The following is a 23,912-nucleotide window of genomic DNA, read 5'->3' as shown; positions in this document are numbered from 1 at the left end:
GGTGTGCCGGGATAGCATCAGATAGGTGTGCCGGGATAGCATCAGATAGGTGTGCCGGGATAGCTCAGATAGGTGTGCCGGCATAGCTCAGATAGGTGTGACGGGACAGCATCAGATAGGTGTGCCGGGATAGCATCGGATAGGTGTGCCGGGATAGCATCAGATAGGTGTGCCGGGATAGCTTCAGATAGGTGTGCAGAGATAGCATCAGATAAGTGTGCCAGGATAGCATCAGATAAGTGTGCCGGGATAGCATCAGATAAGTGTGTCGGGATAGCATCAGATAGGTGTGCTGGGATAGCATCAGATAGGTGTGCTGGGATAGCATCAGATAGATGTGCTGGGATAGCATCAGATAGGTGTGCCGGGATAGCATCAGATAGGTGGGCCGGGATAGCATCAGATAGGTGTGCCGGGATAGCACTAAATAGGTGTGCCGGGATAACTTTAGATAAGAGTGTCGGGATAGCATCAGATAGGTGTGCTGGGATAGCATCAGATAGTTGTGCTGGGATAGCATCAGATAGATGTGCCGGGAAAGCATCAGATAGGTGTGCCGTAAGAGTGTCGGGATAGCATCAGATAGGTGTGCTGGGATAGCATCAGATAGGTGTGCTGGGATAGCATCAGATAGGTGTGCCGGGATAGCATCAGATAGGTGTGCCGAGATTGCATCAGATAGGTGTGCCGAGATTGCATCAGATAGGTGTGCCGGGATAGCATTAGATAGGTGTTCTAGGACAGCATCAGATAGGTGTGCCGGGATAGCATCAGATAGGTGTGCCGGGATAGCATCAGATAGGTGTCCCGAGATAGCATCAGATAGGTGTGCCGAGATTGCATCAGATAGGTGTGCCGGGATAGCATTAGATAGGTGTGCTGGGATAGCATCAGATAGGTGTGCCGGGATAGCATCAGATAGGTGTGCCGGGATAGCATCAGATAGGTGTGCCGGGATAGCATCAGATAGGTGTGCCGGGATAACATCAGATAGGTGTACTGGGATAGCATCAGATAGGTGTGCCGGGATAGCTCAGATAGGTGTGACGGGACAGCATCAGATAGGTGTGCCGGGACAGCATCAGAGAGGTGTGCCGGGACAGCATCAGATAGGTGTGCCGGGATAGCATCAGATAGGTGTGCCGGGATAGCATCAGATAGGTGTGCCGGGATAGCTCAGATAGGTGTGCCGGCATAGCTCAGATAGGTGTGACGGGATAGCTCAGATCGGTGTGCCGGCATAGCTCAGATAGGTGTGACGGGACAGCATAAGATAGCTGTGCCAGGATAGCATCAGATAGGTGTGCCGGGATAGCATCAGATAGGTGTGCCGGGTTAGCATCAGATAGGTGTGCCGGGTTAGCATCAGATAGGTGTGCCGGGACAGCATCAGATAGGTGTGCCAGGACAGCATCAGATAGGTGTGCCGGGATAGCATCAGATAAGTGTGCCGGGATAGCATCAGATAAGTGTGCCGGGATAGCATCAGATAAGTGTGTCGGGATAGCATCAGATAGGTGTGCTGGGATAGCATCAGATAGGTGTGCTGGGATAGCATCAGATAGATGTGCTGGGATAGCATCAGATAGGTGTGCCGGGATAGCATCAGATAGGTGTGCCGGGATAGCATCAGATAGGTGTGCCGGGATAGCACTAAATAGGTGTGCCGGGATAACTTCAGATAAGAGTGTCGGGATAGCATCAGATAGGTGTGCTGGGATAGCATCAGATAGGTGTGCTGGGATAGCATCAGATAGGTGTGCTGGGATAGCATCAGATAGATGTGCCGGGAAAGCATCAGATAGGTGTGCAGTAAGAGTGTCGGGATAGCATCAGATAGGTGTGCTGGGATAGCATCAGATAGGTGTGCTGGGATAGCATCAGATAGGTGTGCCGGGATAGCATCAGATAGGTGTGCCGAGATTGCATCAGATAGGTGTGCCGGGATAGCATTAGATAGGTGTTCTAGGACAGCATCAGATAGGTGTGCCGGGATAGCATCAGATAGGTGTGCCGGGATAGCATCAGATAGGTGTGCCGAGATAGCATCAGATAGGTGTGCCGAGATAGCATCAGATAGGTGTGCAGAGATAGCATCAGATAGGTGTGCCGGGATAGCATCAGATAGGTGCTCTAGGACAGCTTCAGATAGGTGTTCTAGGACAGCATCAGATAGGTGTGCCAGGACAGCATCAGATAGGTGTGCCAGGACAGCATCAGATAGGTGTGCCAGGACAGCATCAGATAGGTTTGCCAGGATACCATTAGATAGGTTTGCTGGGGTACCATCAGATAGGTTGGCCGGGATAGCATCAGATAGGTGTGCCGGGATAGCATCAGATAGGTGCGCTGGTAAGGCATCGTATAGGTGTGCCGGGATATCATCAGATAGGTGTGCCGGGATATCATCAGATAGGTGTGCCGGAATACCATCAGATAGGTGTGCAGGGATAGCATCAGATAGGTGTGCCGGGATAGCATCAGATAGGTTTTCCCGGGATAGCATCAGATAGGTGTGACGGGATAGCTCAGATAGGTGTGACGGGACAGCATCAGAGGTGTGCCGGGACAGCATCAGATAGGTGTGACGGGATAGCTCAGATAGGTGTGCCGGGATAGCATCAGATAGGTGTGCTGGGATAGCATCAGATAGGTGTGACGGGATAGCTCAGATAGGTGTGACGGGATAGCTCAGATAGGTGTGACGGGACAGCATCAGAGGTGTGCCGGGACAGCATCAGATAGGTGTGCCGGGACAGCATCAGATAGGTGTGCCAGGATAGCATCAGATAGGTGTGCCGGGATAGCATCAGAGGTGTGCCGGGACAGCATCAGATAGGTGTGCCGGGACAGCATCAGATAGGTGTGCCAGGATAGCATCAGATAGGTGTGCCGAGATTGCATCAGATAGGTGTGCCGGGATAGCATTAGATAGGTGTTCTAGGACAGCATCAGATAGGTGTGCCGGGATAGCATCAGATAGGTGTGCCGGGATAGCATCAGATAGGTGTGCCGAGATAGCATCAGATAGGTGTGCCGAGATAGCATCAGATAGGTGTGCCGAGATAGCATCAGATAGGTGTGCCGGGATAGCATCAGATAGGTGCTCTAGGACAGCTTCAGATAGGTGTTCTAGGACAGCATCAGATAGGTGTGCCAGGACAGCATCAGATAGGTGTGCCAGGACAGCATCAGATAGGTGTGCCAGGACAGCATCAGATAGGTTTGCCAGGATACCATTAGATAGGTTTGCTGGGGTACCATCAGATAGGTTGGCCGGGATAGCATCAGATAGGTGTGCCGGGATAGCATCAGATAGGTGCGCTGGTAAGGCATCGTATAGGTGTGCCGGGATATCATCAGATAGGTGTGCCGGGATATCATCAGATAGGTGTGCCGGAATACCATCAGATAGGTGTGCAGGGATAGCATCAGATAGGTGTGCCGGGATAGCATCAGATAGGTTTTCCCGGGATAGCATCAGATAGGTGTGACGGGATAGCTCAGATAGGTGTGACGGGACAGCATCAGAGGTGTGCCGGGACAGCATCAGATAGGTGTGACGGGATAGCTCAGATAGGTGTGCCGGGATAGCATCAGATAGGTGTGCTGGGATAGCATCAGATAGGTGTGACGGGATAGCTCAGATAGGTGTGACGGGATAGCTCAGATAGGTGTGACGGGACAGCATCAGAGGTGTGCCGGGACAGCATCAGATAGGTGTGCCGGGACAGCATCAGATAGGTGTGCCAGGATAGCATCAGATAGGTGTGCCGGGATAGCATCAGATAGGTGTGCCGGGATTGCATCAGATAGGTGTGCTGGGATAGCATCAGATAGGTGTGCCGAGATAGTATCAGATAGGTGTGCCGGGATAGCATCAGATAGGTGTGCCGAGATAGTATCAGATAGGTGTGCCGGGATAGCATTAAATAGGTGTTCTAGGACAGCATCAGATAGGTGTGCCGGGATAGCATCAGATAGGTGTGCCGGGATAGCATCAGATAGGTGTGCCGGGATAGCATTAAATATGTGTGCCGGGATAACATCAGATAGGTGTTCTAGGACAGCATCAGATAGGTGTTCTAGGACAGCATCAGATAGGTGTTCTAGGACAGCATCAGATAGGTTTGCCGGGATAGCATCAGATAGGTGTGCCGGGATAGCATCAGATGGGTGTGCCGTGATAGCATCAGATGGGTGTGCCGTGATAGCATCAGATGGGTGTGCCGGGATAGCATCAGATAGGTGTGCCGGGATAGCATCAGATAGGTGTGCCGGGATAGCATCAGATGGGTGTGCTGGGATAGCATCAGATGGGTGTGCCCGGATAGCATCAGATAGGTGTGCCGAGATAGCATCAGATAAGTGTGCCGGGATAGCATTAAATAGGTGTGCCGGGATAGCATTAAATAGGTGTGCCGGGATAGCATCAGATAGGTGTTCTAGGACAGCATCAGATAGGTGTGCTGGGATAGCATCAGATAGGTGCGCTGGTAAAGCATCGTATAGGTGTGCCGGGATAGCATTAGATAGGTGTGCTGGGATAGCATCAGATAGGTGTGCCGGGATAGCATCAGATAGGTGTGCCGGTATAGCATCAGATAGGTGTGCCGGGATAACATCAGATAGGTGTACTGGGATAGCATCAGATAGGTGTGCCGGGATAGCTCAGATAGGTGTGACGGGACAGCATCAGATAGGTGTTCCGGGACAGCATCAGATAGGTGTGCCGGGATAGCATCAGATAGGTGTGCCGGGATAGCATCAGATAGGTGTGCCGGGATAGCTCAGATAGGTGTGCCGGCATAGCTCAGATAGGTGTGACGGGACAGCATCAGATAGGTGTGCCGGGATAGCATCGGATAGGTGTGCCGGGATAGCATCAGATAGGTGTGCCGGGATAGCTTCAGATAGGTGTGCAGAGATAGCATCAGATAAGTGTGCCAGGATAGCATCAGATAAGTGTGCCGGGATAGCATCAGATAAGTGTGTCGGGATAGCATCAGATAGGTGTGCTGGGATAGCATCAGATAGGTGTGCTGGGATAGCATCAGATAGATGTGCTGGGATAGCATCAGATAGGTGTGCCGGGATAGCATCAGATAGGTGGGCCGGGATAGCATCAGATAGGTGTGCCGGGATAGCACTAAATAGGTGTGCCGGGATAACTTTAGATAAGAGTGTCGGGATAGCATCAGATAGGTGTGCTGGGATAGCATCAGATAGTTGTGCTGGGATAGCATCAGATAGATGTGCCGGGAAAGCATCAGATAGGTGTGCCGTAAGAGTGTCGGGATAGCATCAGATAGGTGTGCTGGGATAGCATCAGATAGGTGTGCTGGGATAGCATCAGATAGGTGTGCCGGGATAGCATCAGATAGGTGTGCCGAGATTGCATCAGATAGGTGTGCCGAGATTGCATCAGATAGGTGTGCCGGGATAGCATTAGATAGGTGTTCTAGGACAGCATCAGATAGGTGTGCCGGGATAGCATCAGATAGGTGTGCCGGGATAGCATCAGATAGGTGTCCCGAGATAGCATCAGATAGGTGTGCCGAGATTGCATCAGATAGGTGTGCCGGGATAGCATTAGATAGGTGTGCTGGGATAGCATCAGATAGGTGTGCCGGGATAGCATCAGATAGGTGTGCCGGGATAGCATCAGATAGGTGTGCCGGGATAACATCAGATAGGTGTACTGGGATAGCATCAGATAGGTGTGCCGGGATAGCTCAGATAGGTGTGACGGGACAGCATCAGATAGGTGTGCCGGGACAGCATCAGAGAGGTGTGCCGGGACAGCATCAGATAGGTGTGCCGGGATAGCATCAGATAGGTGTGCCGGGATAGCATCAGATAGGTGTGCCGGGATAGCTCAGATAGGTGTGCCGGCATAGCTCAGATAGGTGTGACGGGATAGCTCAGATCGGTGTGCCGGCATAGCTCAGATAGGTGTGACGGGACAGCATAAGATAGCTGTGCCAGGATAGCATCAGATAGGTGTGCCGGGATAGCATCAGATAGGTGTGCCGGGTTAGCATCAGATAGGTGTGCCGGGTTAGCATCAGATAGGTGTGCCGGGACAGCATCAGATAGGTGTGCCAGGACAGCATCAGATAGGTGTGCCGGGATAGCATCAGATAAGTGTGCCGGGATAGCATCAGATAAGTGTGCCGGGATAGCATCAGATAAGTGTGTCGGGATAGCATCAGATAGGTGTGCTGGGATAGCATCAGATAGGTGTGCTGGGATAGCATCAGATAGATGTGCTGGGATAGCATCAGATAGGTGTGCCGGGATAGCATCAGATAGGTGTGCCGGGATAGCATCAGATAGGTGTGCCGGGATTGCACTAAATAGGTGTGCCGGGATAACTTCAGATAAGAGTGTCGGGATAGCATCAGATAGGTGTGCTGGGATAGCATCAGATAGGTGTGCTGGGATAGCATCAGATAGGTGTGCTGGGATAGCATCAGATAGATGTGCCGGGAAAGCATCAGATAGGTGTGCAGTAAGAGTGTCGGGATAGCATCAGATAGGTGTGCTGGGATAGCATCAGATAGGTGTGCTGGGATAGCATCAGATAGGTGTGCCGGGATAGCATCAGATAGGTGTGCCGAGATTGCATCAGATAGGTGTGCCGGGATAGCATTAGATAGGTGTTCTAGGACAGCATCAGATAGGTGTGCCGGGATAGCATCAGATAGGTGTGCCGGGATAGCATCAGATAGGTGTGCCGAGATAGCCTCAGATAGGTGTGCCGAGATAGCATCAGATAGGTGTGCCGAGATAGCATCAGATAGGTGTGCCGGGATAGCATCAGATAGGTGCTCTAGGACAGCTTCAGATAGGTGTTCTAGGACAGCATCAGATAGGTGTGCCAGGACAGCATCAGATAGGTGTGCCAGGACAGCATCAGATAGGTGTGCCAGGACAGCATCAGATAGGTTTGCCAGGATACCATTAGATAGGTTTGCTGGGGTACCATCAGATAGGTTGGCCGGGATAGCATCAGATAGGTGTGCCGGGATAGCATCAGATAGGTGCGCTGGTAAGGCATCGTATAGGTGTGCCGGGATATCATCAGATAGGTGTGCCGGGATATCATCAGATAGGTGTGCCGGAATACCATCAGATAGGTGTGCAGGGATAGCATCAGATAGGTGTGCCGGGATAGCATCAGATAGGTGTGACGGGACAGCATCAGAGGTGTGCCGGGACAGCATCAGATAGGTGTGACGGGATAGCTCAGATAGGTGTGCCGGGATAGCATCAGATAGGTGTGCTGGGATAGCATCAGATAGGTGTAACGGGATAGCTCAGATAGGTGTGACGGGATAGCTCAGATAGGTGTGACGGGACAGCATCAGAGGTGTGCCGGGACAGCATCAGATAGGTGTGCCGGGACAGCATCAGATAGGTGTGCCGGGATAGCATCAGATAGGTGTGCCGGGATAGCATCAGATAGGTGTGCCGGGATAGCATCAGATAGGTGTGCTGGGATAGCATCAGATAGGTGTGCCGAGATAGTATCAGATAGGTGTGCCGGGATAGCATCAGATAGGTGTGCCGAGATAGTATCAGATAGGTGTGCCGGGATAGCATTAAATAGGTGTTCTAGGACAGCATCAGATAGGTGTGCCGGGATAGCATCAGATAGGTGTGCCGGGATAGCATCAGATAGGTGTGCCGGGATAGCATTAAATGTGTGTGCCGGGATAACATCAGATAGGTGTTCTAGGACAGCATCAGATAGGTGTTCTAGGACAGCATCAGATAGGTGTTCTAGGACAGCATCAGATAGGTTTGCCGGGATAGCATCAGATAGGTGTGCCGGGATAGCATCAGATGGGTGTGCCGTGATAGCATCAGATGGGTGTGCCGTGATAGCATCAGATGGGTGTGCCGGGATAGCATCAGATAGGTGTGCCGGGATAGCATCAGATAGGTGTGCCGGGATAGCATCAGATGGGTGTGCTGGGATAGCATCAGATGGGTGTGCCCGGATAGCATCAGATAGGTGTGCCGAGATAGCATCAGATAAGTGTGCCGGGATAGCATTAAATAGGTGTGCCGGGATAGCATTAAATAGGTGTGCCGGGATAGCATCAGATAGGTGTTCTAGGACAGCATCAGATAGGTGTGCAGGGATAGCATCAGATAGGTGTGCCGGGATAGCATCAGATAGGTGTGCCGGGATAGCATCAGATAGGTGTGCCGGGATAGCATCAGATAGGTGTTCTAGGACAGCATCAGATAGGTGTGCAGTGATAGCATCAGATAGGTGTGCCTGTATAGCATCAGATAGGTGTGCCGGGATAGCATCAGATAGGTGTGCCGGGATAGCATCAGATATGTGTGCCGGGATAGCATCAGATAGGTGTGCCGAGATTGCATCAGATAGGTGTGCCGAGATTGCATCAGATAGGTGTGCCGGGATAGCATTAGATAGGTGTTCTAGGACAGCATCAGATAGGTGTGCCGGGATAGCATCAGATAGGTGTGCCGGGATAGCATCAGATAGGTGTCCCGAGATAGCATCAGATAGGTGTGCCGAGATTGCATCAGATAGGTGTGCCGGGATAGCATTAGATAGGTGTGCTGGGATAGCATCAGATAGGTGTGCCGGGATAGCATCAGATAGGTGTGCCGGGATAGCATCAGATAGGTGTGCCGGGATAACATCAGATAGGTGTACTGGGATAGCATCAGATAGGTGTGCCGGGATAGCTCAGATAGGTGTGACGGGACAGCATCAGATAGGTGTGCCGGGACAGCATCAGATAGGTGTGCCGGGACAGCATCAGATAGGTGTGCCGGGATAGCATCAGATAGGTGTGCCGGGATAGCATCAGATAGGTGTGCCGGGATAGCTCAGATAGGTGTGCCGGCATAGCTCAGATAGGTGTGACGGGACAGCATAAGATAGCTGTGCCGGGATAGCATCAGATAGGTGTGCCGGGATAGCATCAGATAGGTGTGCCGGGTTAGCATCAGATAGGTGTGCCGGGTTAGCATCAGATAGGTGTGCCGGGACAGCATCAGATAGGTGTGCCGGGACAGCATCAGATAGGTGTGCCGGGATAGCATCAGATAGGTGTGCCGGGATAGCATCAGATAAGTGTGCCGGGATAGCATCAGATAAGTGTGCCGGGATAGCATCAGATAAGTGTGTCGGGATAGCATCAGATAGGTGTGCTGGGATAGCATCAGATAGGTGTGCTGGGATAGCATCAGATAGATGTGCTGGGATAGCATCAGATAGGTGTGCCGGGATAGCATCAGATAGGTGTGCCGGGATAGCATCAGATAGGTGTGCCGGGATAGCACTAAATAGGTGTGCCGGGATAACTTCAGATAAGAGTGTCGGGATAGCATCAGATAGGTGTGCTGGGATAGCATCAGATAGGTGTGCTGGGATAGCATCAGATAGGTGTGCTGGGATAGCATCAGATAGATGTGCCGGGAAAGCATCAGATAGGTGTGCAGTAAGAGTGTCGGGATAGCATCAGATAGGTGTGCTGGGATAGCATCAGATAGGTGTGCTGGGATAGCATCAGATAGGTGTGCCGGGATAGCATCAGATAGGTGTGCCGAGATTGCATCAGATAGGTGTGCCGGGATAGCATTAGATAGGTGTTCTAGGACAGCATCAGATAGGTGTGCCGGGATAGCATCAGATAGGTGTGCCGGGATAGCATCAGATAGGTGTGCCGAGATAGCATCAGATAGGTGTGCCGAGATAGCATCAGATAGGTGTGCCGAGATAGCATCAGATAGGTGTGCCGGGATAGCATCAGATAGGTGCTCTAGGACAGCTTCAGATAGGTGTTCTAGGACAGCATCAGATAGGTGTGCCAGGACAGCATCAGATAGGTGTGCCAGGACAGCATCAGATAGGTGTGCCAGGACAGCATCAGATAGGTTTGCCAGGATACCATCAGATAGGTTTGCTGGGGTACCATCAGATAGGTTTGCCGGGATAGCATCAGATAGGTGTGCCGGGATAGCATCAGATAGGTGCGCTGGTAAGGCATCGTATAGGTGTGCCGGGATATCATCAGATAGGTGTGCCGGGATATCATCAGATAGGTGTGCCGGGATACCATCAGATAGGTGTGCAGGGATAGCATCAGATAGGTGTGCCGGGATAGCATCAGATAGGTTTTCCCGGGATAGCATCAGATAGGTGTGACAGGATATGTTAGAAAAGGTAGACGGACCGGGAGGGTCGGCCGGGGTCAGGAGGAGAGGTCTCCGGGGAGAACCGTCTCCAGCGATCGTACAGACAAGTAACTTCTCCCCCACAGACAGATACCACACACGGATAAGGTTCAGTGTTCTTTATAAGCACTTCTTAAGGTACGGTTGAATGGTACAAGGAGGTCTGGACTCAGGGGTCCCCTCGATTCGAGTCTCGCAAGGTAGGAAAGGGGGTAGCGGGACAGTCTGTTTACCAGTCAGGTAGTTCGGATGAGATGATGAGCTCACAATCCTCGAGCTTGGTGGTTAGGTGGTACGGGCCGCGGCAGCGCCAGCAGGTCCCGGTGATGATGATCGTTACAACGGGCCGCGGCAGCGCCAGCAGGTCCCCGGAAGACGGTCGATGTACGGTCCGCGGCAGCGCCGGCAGGTCCCGGTGAAGGTGGTTGTTACAACGGGCCGCGGCAGCGCCAGCAGGTCCCAGGAAGATGGTCGATGTACGGTCCGCGGCAGCGCCAGCAGGTCCCGGTGAAGATGGTTGTTACAACGGGCCGCGGCAGCGCCAGCAGGTCCCAGGAAGATGGTCGATGTACGGTCCGCGGCAGCGCCAGCAGGTCCCGGTGAAGATGGTTGTTACAACGGGCCGCGGCAGCGCCAGCAGGTCCCAGGAAGATGGTCGATGTACGGTCCGCGGCAGCGCCAGCAGGTCCCGGTGAGGATGGAGGTTGCAGAAGGCCGCGGCAGCGCCAGCTGGCAGAATGATGGGTCACAAGAGCGGGCTACGGCAGCGCCAGTAGACCGTCAAGGCTGAGTTTACTCGGTGTCTCTCGACTCCAGGATACAACTGCCTTCCTGCTCCGGAGCTGCCCCAGTTATAGGGCTGGTGCCCTTTGATGTCCGGGCCCTCGCACTTGGAGGTCGGGGGGTCCGGGATGAAGGTGTCCAGACACCCAGCAGGGGGTGGAGCCAGTGCCTGGGGGAGCTGGGGGCGATCGGCACCTGGCGGGGGAGAGCCTTTGACACCTCGTTCTCCCATTGACCTGCCAAGTGGTCCGCTCACCTCCTGGGTGGATGGTGGTGCCGAGATGTCGGGGCCGGCCAGGCCCGGGGTTGGGGTCGGGGTGAGGCCACGCGGCCGCGTGGTGCAGGGCCCAAGATGGAGGCTTGACCCGGCCGGGGAAGCCGGTGGGGCTGGACCCCGTGATGAGTAGTGGTCCGAGGGCAGAAGATCCGTCGGGAGACGGGGTACAGGTGCTTGTCGCGGGGGTATGCCTGGTGGGCCGGAGCTCGGGCCCTGTCGTGCGGGGAGGGAGCAAGCCCTCTGTGTGGCCTGTCCAACAGGATAGCTCAGATAGGTGTGACGGGACAGCATCAGAGGTGTGCCGGGACAGCATCAGATAGGTGTGACGGGATAGCTCAGATAGGTGTGCTGGGATAGCATCAGATAGGTGTGACGGGATAGCTCAGATAGGTGTGACGGGATAGCTCAGATAGGTGTGACGGGACAGCATCAGAGGTGTGCCGGGACAGCATCAGATAGGTGTGCCGGGACAGCAACAGATAGGTGTGCCGGGATAGCATCAGATAGGTGTGCCGGGATAGCATCAGATAGGTGTGCCGGGATAGCATCAGATAGGTGTGCCGGGATAGCATCAGATAGGTGTGCTGGGATAGCATCAGATAGGTGTGCCGAGATAGTATCAGATAGGTGTGCCGGGATAGCATCAGATAGGTGTTCTAGGACAGCATCAGATAGGTGTGCAGGGATAGCATCAGATAGGTCTGCCGGGATAGCATCAGATAGGTGTGCCGGGATAGCATCAGATAGGTGTGCCGGGATAGCATCAGATAGGTGTGCCGGGATAGCATCAGATAGGTGTTCTAGGACAGCATCAGATAGGTGTGCAGTGATAGCATCAGATAGGTGTGCCTGTATAGCATCAGATAGGTGTGCCGGGATAGCATCAGATAGGTGTGCCGGGATAGCATCAGATAGGTGTGCCGGGATAGCATCAGATAGGTGTGCCGAGATTGCATCAGATAGGTGTGCCGGGATAGCATTAGATAGGTGTTCTAGGACAGCATCAGATAGGTGTGCCGGGATAGCATCAGATAGGTGTGCCGGGATAGCATCAGATAGGTGTCCCGAGATAGCATCAGATAGGTGTGCCGAGATTGCATCAGATAGGTGTGCCGGGATAGCATTAGATAGGTGTGCTGGGATAGCATCAGATAGGTGTGCCGGGATAGCATCAGATAGGTGTGCCGGGATAGCATCAGATAGGTGTGCCGGGATAACATCAGATAGGTGTACTGGGATAGCATCAGATAGGTGTGCCGGGATAGCTCAGATAGGTGTGACGGGACAGCATCAGATAGGTGTGCCGGAACAGCATCATATAGGTGTGCCGGGACAGCATCAGATAGGTGTGCCGGGATAGCATCAGATAGGTGTGCCGGGATAGCATCAGATAGGTGTGCCGGGATAGCTCAGATAGGTGTGCCGGCATAGCTCAGATAGGTGTGACGGGAGAGCATAAGATAGCTGTGCCGGGATAGCATCAGATAGGTGTGCCGGGATAGCATCAGATAGGTGTGCCGGGTTAGCATCAGATAGGTGTGCCGGGTTAGCATCAGATAGGTGTGCCGGGACAGCATCAGATAGGTGTGCCGGGACAGCATCAGATAGGTGTGCCGGGACAGCATCAGATAGGTGTGCCGGGATAGCATCAGATAAGTGTGCCGGGATAGCATCAGATAAGTGTGCCGGGATAGCATCAGATAAGTGTGTCGGGATAGCATCAGATAGGTGTGCTGGGATAGCATCAGATAGGTGTGCTGGGATAGCATCAGATAGATGTGCTGGGATAGCATCAGATAGGTGTGCCGGGATAGCATCAGATAGGTGTGCCGGGATAGCATCAGATAGGTGTGCCGGGATAGCACTAAATAGGTGTGCCGGGATAACTTCAGATAAGAGTGTCGGGATAGCATCAGATAGGTGTGCTGGGATAGCATCAGATAGGTGTGCTGGGATAGCATCAGATAGGTGTGCTGGGATAGCATCAGATAGATGTGCCGGGAAAGCATCAGATAGGTGTGCAGTAAGAGTGTCGGGATAGCATCAGATAGGTGTGCTGGGATAGCATCAGATAGGTGTGCTGGGATAGCATCAGATAGGTGTGCCGGGATAGCATCAGATAGGTGTGCCGGGATAACATCAGATAGGTGTACTGGGATAGCATCAGATAGGTGTGCCGGGATAGCTCAGATAGGTGTGACGGGACAGCATCAGATAGGTGTGCCGGGACAGCATCAGATAGGTGTGCCGGGACAGCATCAGATAGGTGTGCCGGGATAGCATCAGATAGGTGTGCCGGGATAGCATCAGATAGGTGTGCCGGGATAGCTCAGATAGGTGTGCCGGCATAGCTCAGATAGGTGTGACGGGACAGCATAAGATAGCTGTGCCGGGATTGCATCAGATAGGTGTGCCGGGATAGCATCAGATAGGTGTGCCGGGTTAGCATCAGATAGGTGTGCCGGGACAGCATCAGATAGGTGTGCCGGGACAGCATCAGATAGGTGTGCCGGGACAGCATCAGATAGGTGTGCCGGGATAGCATCAGATAAGTGTGCCGGGATAGCATCAGATAAGTGTGCCGGGATAGCATCAGATAAGTGTGTCGGGATAGCATCAGATAGGTGTGCTGGGATAGCATCAGATAGGTGTGCTGGGATAGCATCAGATAGATGTGCTGGGATAGCATCAGATAGGTGTGCCGGGATAGCATCAGATAGGTGTGCCGGGATAGCATCAGATAGGTGTGCCGGGATAGCACTAAATAGGTGTGCCGGGATAACTTCAGATAAGAGTGTCGGGATAGCATCAGATAGGTGTGCTGGGATAGCATCAGATAGGTGTGCTGGGATAGCATCAGATAGGTGTGCTGGGATAGCATCAGATAGATTTGCCGGGAAAGCATCAGATAGGTGTGCAGTAAGAGTGTCGGGATAGCATCAGATAGGTGTGCTGGGATAGCATCAGATAGGTGTGCTGGGATAGCATCAGATAGGTGTGCCGGGATAGCATCAGATAGGTGTGCCGAGATTGCATCAGATAGGTGTGCCGGGATAGCATTAGATAGGTGTTCTAGGACAGCATCAGATAGGTGTGCCAGGACAGCATCAGATAGGTGTGCCAGGACAGCATCAGATAGGTGTGCCAGGACAGCATCAGATAGGTTTGCCAGGATACCATCAGATAGGTTTGCTGGGGTACCATCAGATAGGTTTGCCGGGATAGCATCAGATAGGTGTGCCGGGATAGCATCAGATAGGTGCGCTGGTAAGGCATCGTATAGGTGTGCCGGGATATCATCAGATAGGTGTGCCGGGATATCATCACATAGGTGTGCCGGGATACCATCAGATAGGTGTGCAGGGATAGCATCAGATAGGTGTGCCGGGATAGCATCAGATAGGTTTTCCCGGGATAGCATCAGATAGGTGTGACGGGATAGCTCAGAGAGGTGTGACGGGACAGCATCAGAGGTGTGCCGGGACAGCATCAGATAGGTGTGACGGGATAGCTCAGATAGGTGTGCCGGGATAGCATCAGATAGGTGTGCTGGGATAGCATCAGATAGGTGTGACGGGATAGCTCAGATAGGTGTGACGGGATAGCTCAGATAGGTGTGACGGGACAGCATCAGAGGTGTGCCGGGACAGCATCAGATAGGTGTGCCGGGACAGCATCAGATAGGTGTGCCGGGATAGCATCAGATAGGTGTGCCGGGATAGCATCAGATAGGTGTGCCGGGATAGCATCAGATAGGTGTGCCGGGATAGCATCAGATAGGTGTGCTGGGATAGCATCAGATAGGTGTGCCGAGATAGTATCAGATAGGTGTGCCGGGATAGCATCAGATAGGTGTTCTAGGACAGCATCAGATAGGTGTGCAGGGATAGCATCAGATAGGTCTGCCGGGATAGCATCAGATAGGTGTGCCGGGATAGCATCAGATAGGTGTGCCGGGATAGCATCAGATAGGTGTGCCGGGATAGCATCAGATAGGTGTGCCGGGATAGCATCAGATAGGTGTTCTAGGACAGCATCAGATAGGTGTGCAGTGATAGCATCAGATAGGTGTGCCTGTATAGCATCAGATAGGTGTGCCGGGATAGCATCAGATAGGTGTGCCGGGATAGCATCAGATAGGTGTGCCGGGATAGCATCAGATAGGTGTGCCGAGATTGCATCAGATAGGTGTGCCGGGATAGCATTAGATAGGTGTTCTAGGACAGCATCAGATAGGTGTGCCGGGATAGCATCAGATAGGTGTGCCGGGATAGCATCAGATAGGTGTCCCGAGATAGCATCAGATAGGTGTGCCGAGATTGCATCAGATAGGTGTGCCGGGATAGCATTAGATAGGTGTGCTGGGATAGCATCAGATAGGTGTGCCGGGATAGCATCAGATAGGTGTGCCGGGATAGCATCAGATAGGTGTGCCGGGATAACATCAGATAGGTGTACTGGGATAGCATCAGATAGGTGTGCCGGGATAGCTCAGATAGGTGTGACGGGACAGCATCAGATAGGTGTGCCGGGACAGCATCAGATAGGTGTGCCGGGACAGCATCAGATAGGTGTGCCGGGATAGCATCAGATAGGTGTGCCGGGATAGCATCAGATAGGTGTGCCGGGATAGCTCAGATAGGTGTGCCGGCATAGCTCAGATAGGTGTGACGGGACAGCATAAGATAGCTGTGCCGGGATAGCATCAGATAGGTGTGCCGGGATAGCATCAGATAGGTGTGCCGGGTTAGCATCAGATAGGTGTGCCGGGTTAGCATCAGATAGGTGTGCCGGGACAGCATCAGATAGGTGTGCCGGGACAGCATCAGATAGGTGTGCCGGGACAGCATCAGATAGGTGTGCCGGGACAGCATCAGATAGGTGTGCCGGGATAGCATCAGATAAGTGTGCCGGGATAGCATCAGATAAGTGTGCCGGGATAGCATCAGATAAGTGTGTCGGGATAGCATCAGATAGGTGTGCTGGGATAGCATCAGATAGGTGTGCTGGGATAGCATCAGATAGATGTGCTGGGATAGCATCAGATAGGTGTGCCGGGATAGCATCAGATAGGTGTGCCGGGATAGCATCAGATAGGTGTGCCGGGATAGCACTAAATAGGTGTTAGAAAAGGTAGATGGACCGGGAGGGTCGGCCGGGGTCAGGAGGAGAGGTCTCCGGGGAGAGCCGTCTCCAGCGATCGTACAGACAAGTAACTTCCCCCCCACAGACAGATATCACACACGGATAAGGTTCAGTGTTCTTTATAAGCACTTGTTTAAGGTACGGTTAAATGGTACAAGGAGGTCTGGACTCAGGGGTCCCCTCGATTAGAGTCTCGCAAGGTAGGGAAGGGGGTAGCGGGACAGTCTATTTACCAATCAGGTAGTTCGGATGAGATGATGATGAGCTCACAATCCTCGAGCTTGGTGGTTAGGTGGTATGGGCCGCGGCAGCGCCGGCAGGTCCCGGTGTGGATGGTCGATACAACGGGCCGCGGCAGCGCCAGCAGGTCCCCGGAAGATATACGGTCCGCGGCAGCGCCAGCAGGTCCCGGTGAGGATGGTCGTTACAACGGGCCGCGGCAGCGCCAGCAGGTCCCAGGAAGATGACTGTTGCAGAAGGCCGCGGCAGCGCCAGCAGGTCCCGGTAAGGATGGTCGTTACAACGGGCCGCGGCAGCGCCAGCAGGTCCCAGGAAGATGAAGGTTGCAGAAGGCCGCGGCAGCGCCAGCAGGCAGGACGATGGTTCACAAGAGCGGGCTACGGCAGCGCCAGTAGACCGTCAGGGTTGAGTTCACTCGGTGTCTCTCGACTCCAGGATACAACTGCCTTCCTGCTCCGGAGCTGCCTCAGTTATAGGGCTGGTGCCCTTTGATGTCCGGACCCTCGCACTGGGAGGTCGGAGGGTCCGGGATGAAGGTGTCCAGACACCCAGCAGGGGGTGGAGCCAGTGCCTGAGGGAGCTGGGGGCGATCGGCACCTGGCGGGGGAGAGCCCTTGACACTTCGTTCTCCCATTGACCTGCCAAGTGGTCCGCTCACCTCCTGGGTGGATGGTGGTGCCGGGATGTCGGGGCCGGCCAGGCCCGGGGTTAGGGTCGAGGGGAGGCCATGCGGCCGCGTGGTGCAGGGCCCAAGATGGCGGCTTGACCCGGCCGGGAAAGCCGGTGGGGCTGGACCCCGTGATGAGTAGGGGTCCGAGGGCAGAGGGTCCGTCGGGAGACGGAGTACAGGTGCTTGTTGCGGGGATATGCCAGGTGGGCCGGAGTTCGGGCCCTGTCGAGCGGGGAGGGAGCAAGCCGTCTGTGAGGCCTGTCCAACATGCGTCCCCCCCAGCTGAAGGCGGGGAGAGTCACCCATCTCCTTGGGGACTCTCTTCGTCGAGGCGGAAAAAGCGGGACAGGCCATCTGCGTTGGCGTGGTCTTGGCCTGGTCGGTGCTCCACGGTGAAGTCCATTCCCTGCAGGGAAATGGACCAGCGCAAGAGTTTTGGGTTCTCCCCCCGCATCTGCATCAGCCATTGCAGGGGTCGATGGTCGGTTTGTACCCGGAAGTGGGTACCGAAGAGATAGGGTCGGAGCTTTTTGAGGGCCCACACTACTGCAAATGCCTCCCTCTCGATGGTGCTCCAACGCTGTTCTCGGGCCAGGAGACGTCGACTGATGAAGGCCACCGGCTGGTCATGACCTTCGGGGTTCAACTGAGAGAGGACGGCCCCGATGCCGTGGTCGGAGGCGTCGGTCTGCACCACAAATTCCCGACTGTAATCGGGGGCCTGGAGCACCGGGGCGGTGCACTGGGCGGCCTTCAGCTCCTCGAAGGCCGCTTGACAATCAGGAGTCCAGTTGACCCGCTTCGGCTGGTTCTTGGATGTGAGACCCGTGAGGGGCCCCACGATGCTGCCGTAGTCCTTCACGAACCGCCGGTAGTAGCCGGTGAGCCCCAAGAAGGCTCGGACCTCGGTCTGGGTGACGGGGGGCTGCCAGGACTGGATGGCAGCAATCTTAAGTTGTAGTGGGGCCACCAGCCCGCTCCCCACTTGGTGCCCAAGGTAGGTCACAGACCCTTGGCCAATCTGGCACTTGCCGGCCTCAATGGTGAGGCCGGCCCGCTGGAGGGCTTGTAGGACCTCTTGGAGGTGACGGAGGTGGTCGGACCAGTGGCGGCTGTATACAGCGATATCGTCCAGGTAGGCAGCGCTGAATTCTTCAAGCCCTGCCTAGACCTGGTTCACAAGGCGTTGGAACGTGGCGGGGGCATTCTTCATGCCAAAGGGCATGACCTTAAATTGATAGTGGCCATCGGGGGTAGAGAAGGCTGACCGTTCCTGAGCCCTGGGTGTGAGGCCGATCTGCCAGTAGCCCGCCGTTAGGTCGAAGATACTAAGGTAGCGGGCGGCCCCCAGCCGGTCGATCAGCTCGTCTGCTCGGGGGATGGGATGAGCGTCGGTCCGGGTGACAGCGTTCAAGCCCCGGTAGTCGACGCAGAATCTCAGTTCAGGGGCGGAGCCGGGGGCAGCGGCCTTGGGAACTAATACGACCGGACTGGCCCAGGGACTGTCCGAGGGCTCGATGACCCCGATCGTGAGCATCTTGGCCACTTCCTCCTGTATGCAGGCCCGTACCCGATCTGGTACGCGGTAGGCCCGGTGCCGGACAGGGGGACTGTCCCCGGTGTCTACGTCGTGCAAACACCAGGGGGTGACCCCGGGGGTGAGGGAGAACAGGGCAGCGAACTGCAGCAGGAGGTCCCGGCAGTCCTGGCGTTGCTCCGAAGTGAGGGCGTCAGAGAGCCGGACCCCGTCCACGGAGCCGTCCTTCTCCTGAGTCTTCAGGAGATCCGGGAGGGGCTCGGAGTCTTCTTCTGTGCCACTGTCTGTAGCCATCAAGAGGCTTAGTTCGGAGCGCACAAAGTGCGGTTTGAGCCGGTTGGTGTGGAGGACCCGAAGGGGGTTCCGGGAGGACCCCATGTCGATGAGGTAAGTGACGGGGCTTTTGCGCTCGACCACTTTGAAGGGCCCCGTCCACTTATCTTGCAGGGCACATGGTTCGGTGGGGGACATCACCCATACTTGCTGCCCAGGCTCGAATTCAACGGAGGAGGCATTGTGATCATACCACCTCTTCATGTCCTCCTGGCTGGCCTCGAGGTTCGCCTTGGCCATCTCCCTGAAGCGCCGGGTCTGGTTTCGTAAGGCCAGGATGTATTTGAAGACGTCTGGAGGGGTCGTTAGGGGGGCCATCTCCCAACCTTCCTTGACTAGGCTGAGGGGCCCTCGCACAGGGTGTCCGTATAGGAGTTCAAAGGGGCTAAAACCGAGGGACTTCTGGGGAACTTCCCGGTAGGCGAAGAGGAGGCACGGGAGCAGTACATCCCACTGGCGACGGAGAGGCTCTTCCAATCCCCCAATCATCCCTTTGAGAGTGCGGTTAAAACGCTCCACTAGTCCGTTCCCTTGGGGGTGATAGGGGGTCGTGAATCTGTAGGTGACCCCGCATTGTTGCCAGAGGGACTTCATGTATTTTGATATGAAATTCGTGCCTCGGTCGCTGACGACTTCTCGGGGGAAGCCTACCCGGGAGAAGATCCCCATCAGGGCCCGGCCAACCACTGGAGCGGTCACTGTCCGTAGGGGCACCGCCTCGGGGTAGCGGGTGGCATGGTCCACTAGTACCAAGATGAACCTGTGTCCTTGTGCCGTGCGGGGGTCCAGAGGTCCCACAATGTCTATCCCCACCCTCTCGAACGGGGTGGTGACCACCGGGAAGGGTTGTAGAGGGGCCTTCAGCTTCCGGCCACTCTTCCCGCTGGCTTGGCATGTGGGGCACGATCGGCAGTGGTTCAGGACGTCATTCCTCATTTTCGGCCAGAAAAAGTGGGTCACCAGGCGACTGTACGTTTTGTCCTGGCCCAGGTGTCCAGCCAGGGGGACATCGTGGGCTAGGTTGAGCAGAAAGTCTCGGAAGCGGAGCGGTACCACCAGAACTCGACCGGCCCCCAGCTCGGCGATTCTTTGCTCGCTGTAGAGCAGGTCGTTATCCCAGTAGACCCAGTGGGTTCCGGTGGTGTCCCCGGCGGTTTGGGTGCTGGCTTGTTGGCGGAGTCCCTCGAGGGAGGGACAGGTCTTTTGTTCCTGGCGGAACTGTTCTTGGGTGGGCCCCCCTTCTTGCCGCCACTGAGCCAGATCCGGAAGGTCCTGGTGTTGCGCGTCTTCTTCGGTAGTCGGGTCCGGGAGGTCGGACTCGCCGTTGTCCTCTACGGGGGCAACCGGGGGCGGAGGTGCTGGCCATTCGGTTTCTTCTGATCGGGGGGCGGCACGGGCGGCCATGGATCGGGTGGTTATGCAGGCCCAGTCCGGGAGGCCCAGCATCCCCAAGTGCTCTCTTCTCTCGACGGTGGCCCACGGGGAACTCTCGAGGTCATTCCCCAGGAGGCAGTCCACGGGGGCATCGTCCCGGACCGTCACCTTCAGTAGGCCGGAGACCCCTCCCCATTCAAACGGGACAGCCATCTTACACATGCTCTCAGAATTATCTGCCGAGCGGACGGGGCAGAGAATGTTCGGCAGGATCTGCTCGGGCTTCACCAGGTGACAGCGGACGGCCGTCACGCTGGCGCCGGTGTCACGCAAGGCCTCGGCTCTCTGTCCATTAATGGTCACCCACTGACCGTATTTTCTGGTGTTGGCGGGTAGGGGAGCCCGCGGAACCATGTCCCTTCCCCCTAAGCATGCCAGGACCATGGCGGCCGGTTCCCACCCTTGCTGGTCCGGCTCATACTCCTCGGGTCCCTCCGATGATTGCTCTTCCCCCAGGGCAGCGGCAGCTACCTGGCGGGGCTTGGGTGGTTGGTTTAGCGGGCAGTTCGGATCGTTGGCGTAGTGGCCTAGTCGCTGGCACCGGTGGCACGTGACGTTGGCTCGGTACCCAGGCCGCAACGGGGGGTTGCCCCGGCCGGCCGGAGGCGGGGTGCTGGCCACGGGTAAGGCGTCTCTCCCTCGCCCCTGGCCCCCTCCTCCTCCCCGAGGACGGTGCTGGCCTTGGTTGCTTCTGTTCTGGTCGTGTGGCCCTTTCCGGCCCACTCGGGTGCTTTCCCACCGGTCAGCTTCGGCGGCGAGCTGCCGGGGGTCAGTCAGCTTACTGTCGAGTAGGTGCTGCCTGAGCTCGACGAAACAGTTGTTTGACAGGTGCTCCCATACCATAAGGTTGAAGAGTTGTTCGTAGGTGGTGACCTGATTTCCCTTGATCCAACCCTCGAAGGCCCGGCTGAAATAGTTCACGTATTCCACCCAAGTTGTACCTGGGATCCGGGTGCAATCTCTGAACCTCTGGCGGTACATCTCGGGCGTGAGGCCGTAGCGGGTGAGGAGGGCAGCCTTCATGTGGTCGTAGGACGACATTTGGTGATCGGGGAGCTGCAGCAGGGCATCGCGACCCTCGTTGATGAATCTCCCCCAAAGTCCGGCTCCCCAATCACTCCGGTCGATCCGGTGGGAGGTCATTGCGATCTCATAGGCTTTAAACCACTGTTGTATGTCGTCTTCTCGGACATACTCGCGGACCACATCCTTGGGGATGTGAACTTTTTTCTCAATAGGCCCCGGGGTGTGTGGTCGCTCAGGCACCCCCAGTTCCTTATTCTGTTTGCGCAGTTCTATTTCCGCCAGTCGGCGCTCGTGCTCGAGCGTTATTTTTTTCTCTTCCAGCTCTCTTTGTCTCTGCTTTTCTTCTCGTTCCTCTCGAAGCCGCATATGCTCGAGGTTGATTTTCTGTTCAGCTAACTTGAGTTCCCCATCCATCTTGAGTCGCGCCATCTCTAATTCGTGTAATCTGACTCTGTCTCTTTCTCGTATCTCCTCCTGTGAGAGGCCCGTTCCCCGCTCCTCGGGAGCCGTGGCGTTCCCCTCTGGTGTGATGCTGTTTTGGTCTGGTGTGACGCTGCTTTGGTCGGAGGGTCCTGCGACCCCAGTTTCTGTCCATGACTCAAGAGCGCGCTTTAGATCATCCTTGGTACTCAGGCCGGTGGTAGCAATGCCAAGTTCTATGCAAAATTGTCTCAGTTCGCGGTGGTTGTATTCCTCTAATTTCTCCATTTGGAACTTCTCGGTGGAGCTGCTATCTTTGGTCGACATCGTGCTTTGTCGTGGGGTGAGCTACTCTCTGTACGATTACGCGTTGATTCGGATCGCGCCGCTGGCCACCAATGTTAGAAAAGGTAGATGGACCGGGAGGGTCGGCCGGGGTCAGGAGGAGAGGTCTCCGGGGAGAGCCGTCTCCAGCGATCGTACAGACAAGTAACTTCCCCCCCACAGACAGATATCACACACGGATAAGGTTCAGTGTTCTTTATAAGCACTTGTTTAAGGTACGGTTAAATGGTACAAGGAGGTCTGGACTCAGGGGTCCCCTCGATTAGAGTCTCGCAAGGTAGGGAAGGGGGTAGCGGGACAGTCTATTTACCAATCAGGTAGTTCGGATGAGATGATGATGAGCTCACAATCCTCGAGCTTGGTGGTTAGGTGGTATGGGCCGCGGCAGCGCCGGCAGGTCCCGGTGTGGATGGTCGATACAACGGGCCGCGGCAGCGCCAGCAGGTCCCCGGAAGATATACGGTCCGCGGCAGCGCCAGCAGGTCCCGGTGAGGATGGTCGTTACAACGGGCCGCGGCAGCGCCAGCAGGTCCCAGGAAGATGACTGTTGCAGAAGGCCGCGGCAGCACCAGCAGGTCCCGGTGAGGATGGTCGTTACAACAGGCCGCGGCAGCGCCAGCAGGTCCCAGGAAGATGAAGGTTGCAGAAGGCCGCGGCAGCGCCAGCAGGCAGGACGATGGTTCACAAGAGCGGGCTACGGCAGCGCCAGTAGACCGTCAGGGTTGAGTTCACTCGGTGTCTCTCGACTCCAGGATACAACTGCCTTCCTGCTCCGGAGCTGCCTCAGTTATAGGGCTGGTGCCCTTTGATGTCCGGACCCTCGCACTGGGAGGTCGGAGGGTCCGGGATGAAGGTGTCCAGACACCCAGCAGGGGGTGGAGCCAGTGCCTGAGGGAGCTGGGGGCGATCGGCACCTGGCGGGGGAGAGCCCTTGACACTTCGTTCTCCCATTGACCTGCCAAGTGGTCCGCTCACCTCCTGGGTGGATGGTGGTGCCGGGATGTCGGGGCCGGCCAGGCCCGGGGTTAGGGTCGAGGGGAGGCCATGCGGCCGCGTGGTGCAGGGCCCAAGATGGCGGCTTGACCCGGCCGGGAAAGCCGGTGGGGCTGGACCCCGTGATGAGTAGGGGTCCGAGGGCAGAGGGTCCGTCGGGAGACGGAGTACAGGTGCTTGTTGCGGGGATATGCCAGGTGGGCCGGAGTTCGGGCCCTGTCGAGCGGGGAGGGAGCAAGCCGTCTGTGAGGCCTGTCCAACAATAGGTGTGCCGGGATAACTTCAGATAAGAGTGTCGGGATAGCATCAGATAGGTGTGCTGGGATAGCATCAGATAGGTGCGCTGGGATAGCATCAGATAGGTGTGCTGGGATAGCATCAGATAGATGTGCCGGGAAAGCATCAGATAGGTGTGCAGTAAGAGTGTCGGGATAGCATCAGATAGGTGTGCTGGGATAGCATCAGATAGGTGTGCTGGGATA

Source organism: Triturus cristatus, chromosome 1_2 (genome assembly GCF_964204655.1).
Source record: "Triturus cristatus chromosome 1_2, aTriCri1.1, whole genome shotgun sequence".
NCBI lineage: Eukaryota > Metazoa > Chordata > Amphibia > Caudata > Salamandridae > Triturus > Triturus cristatus.
The sequence above is the reverse complement of the archived record's forward strand: the minus strand, read 5'-3'. Positions refer to the sequence as shown.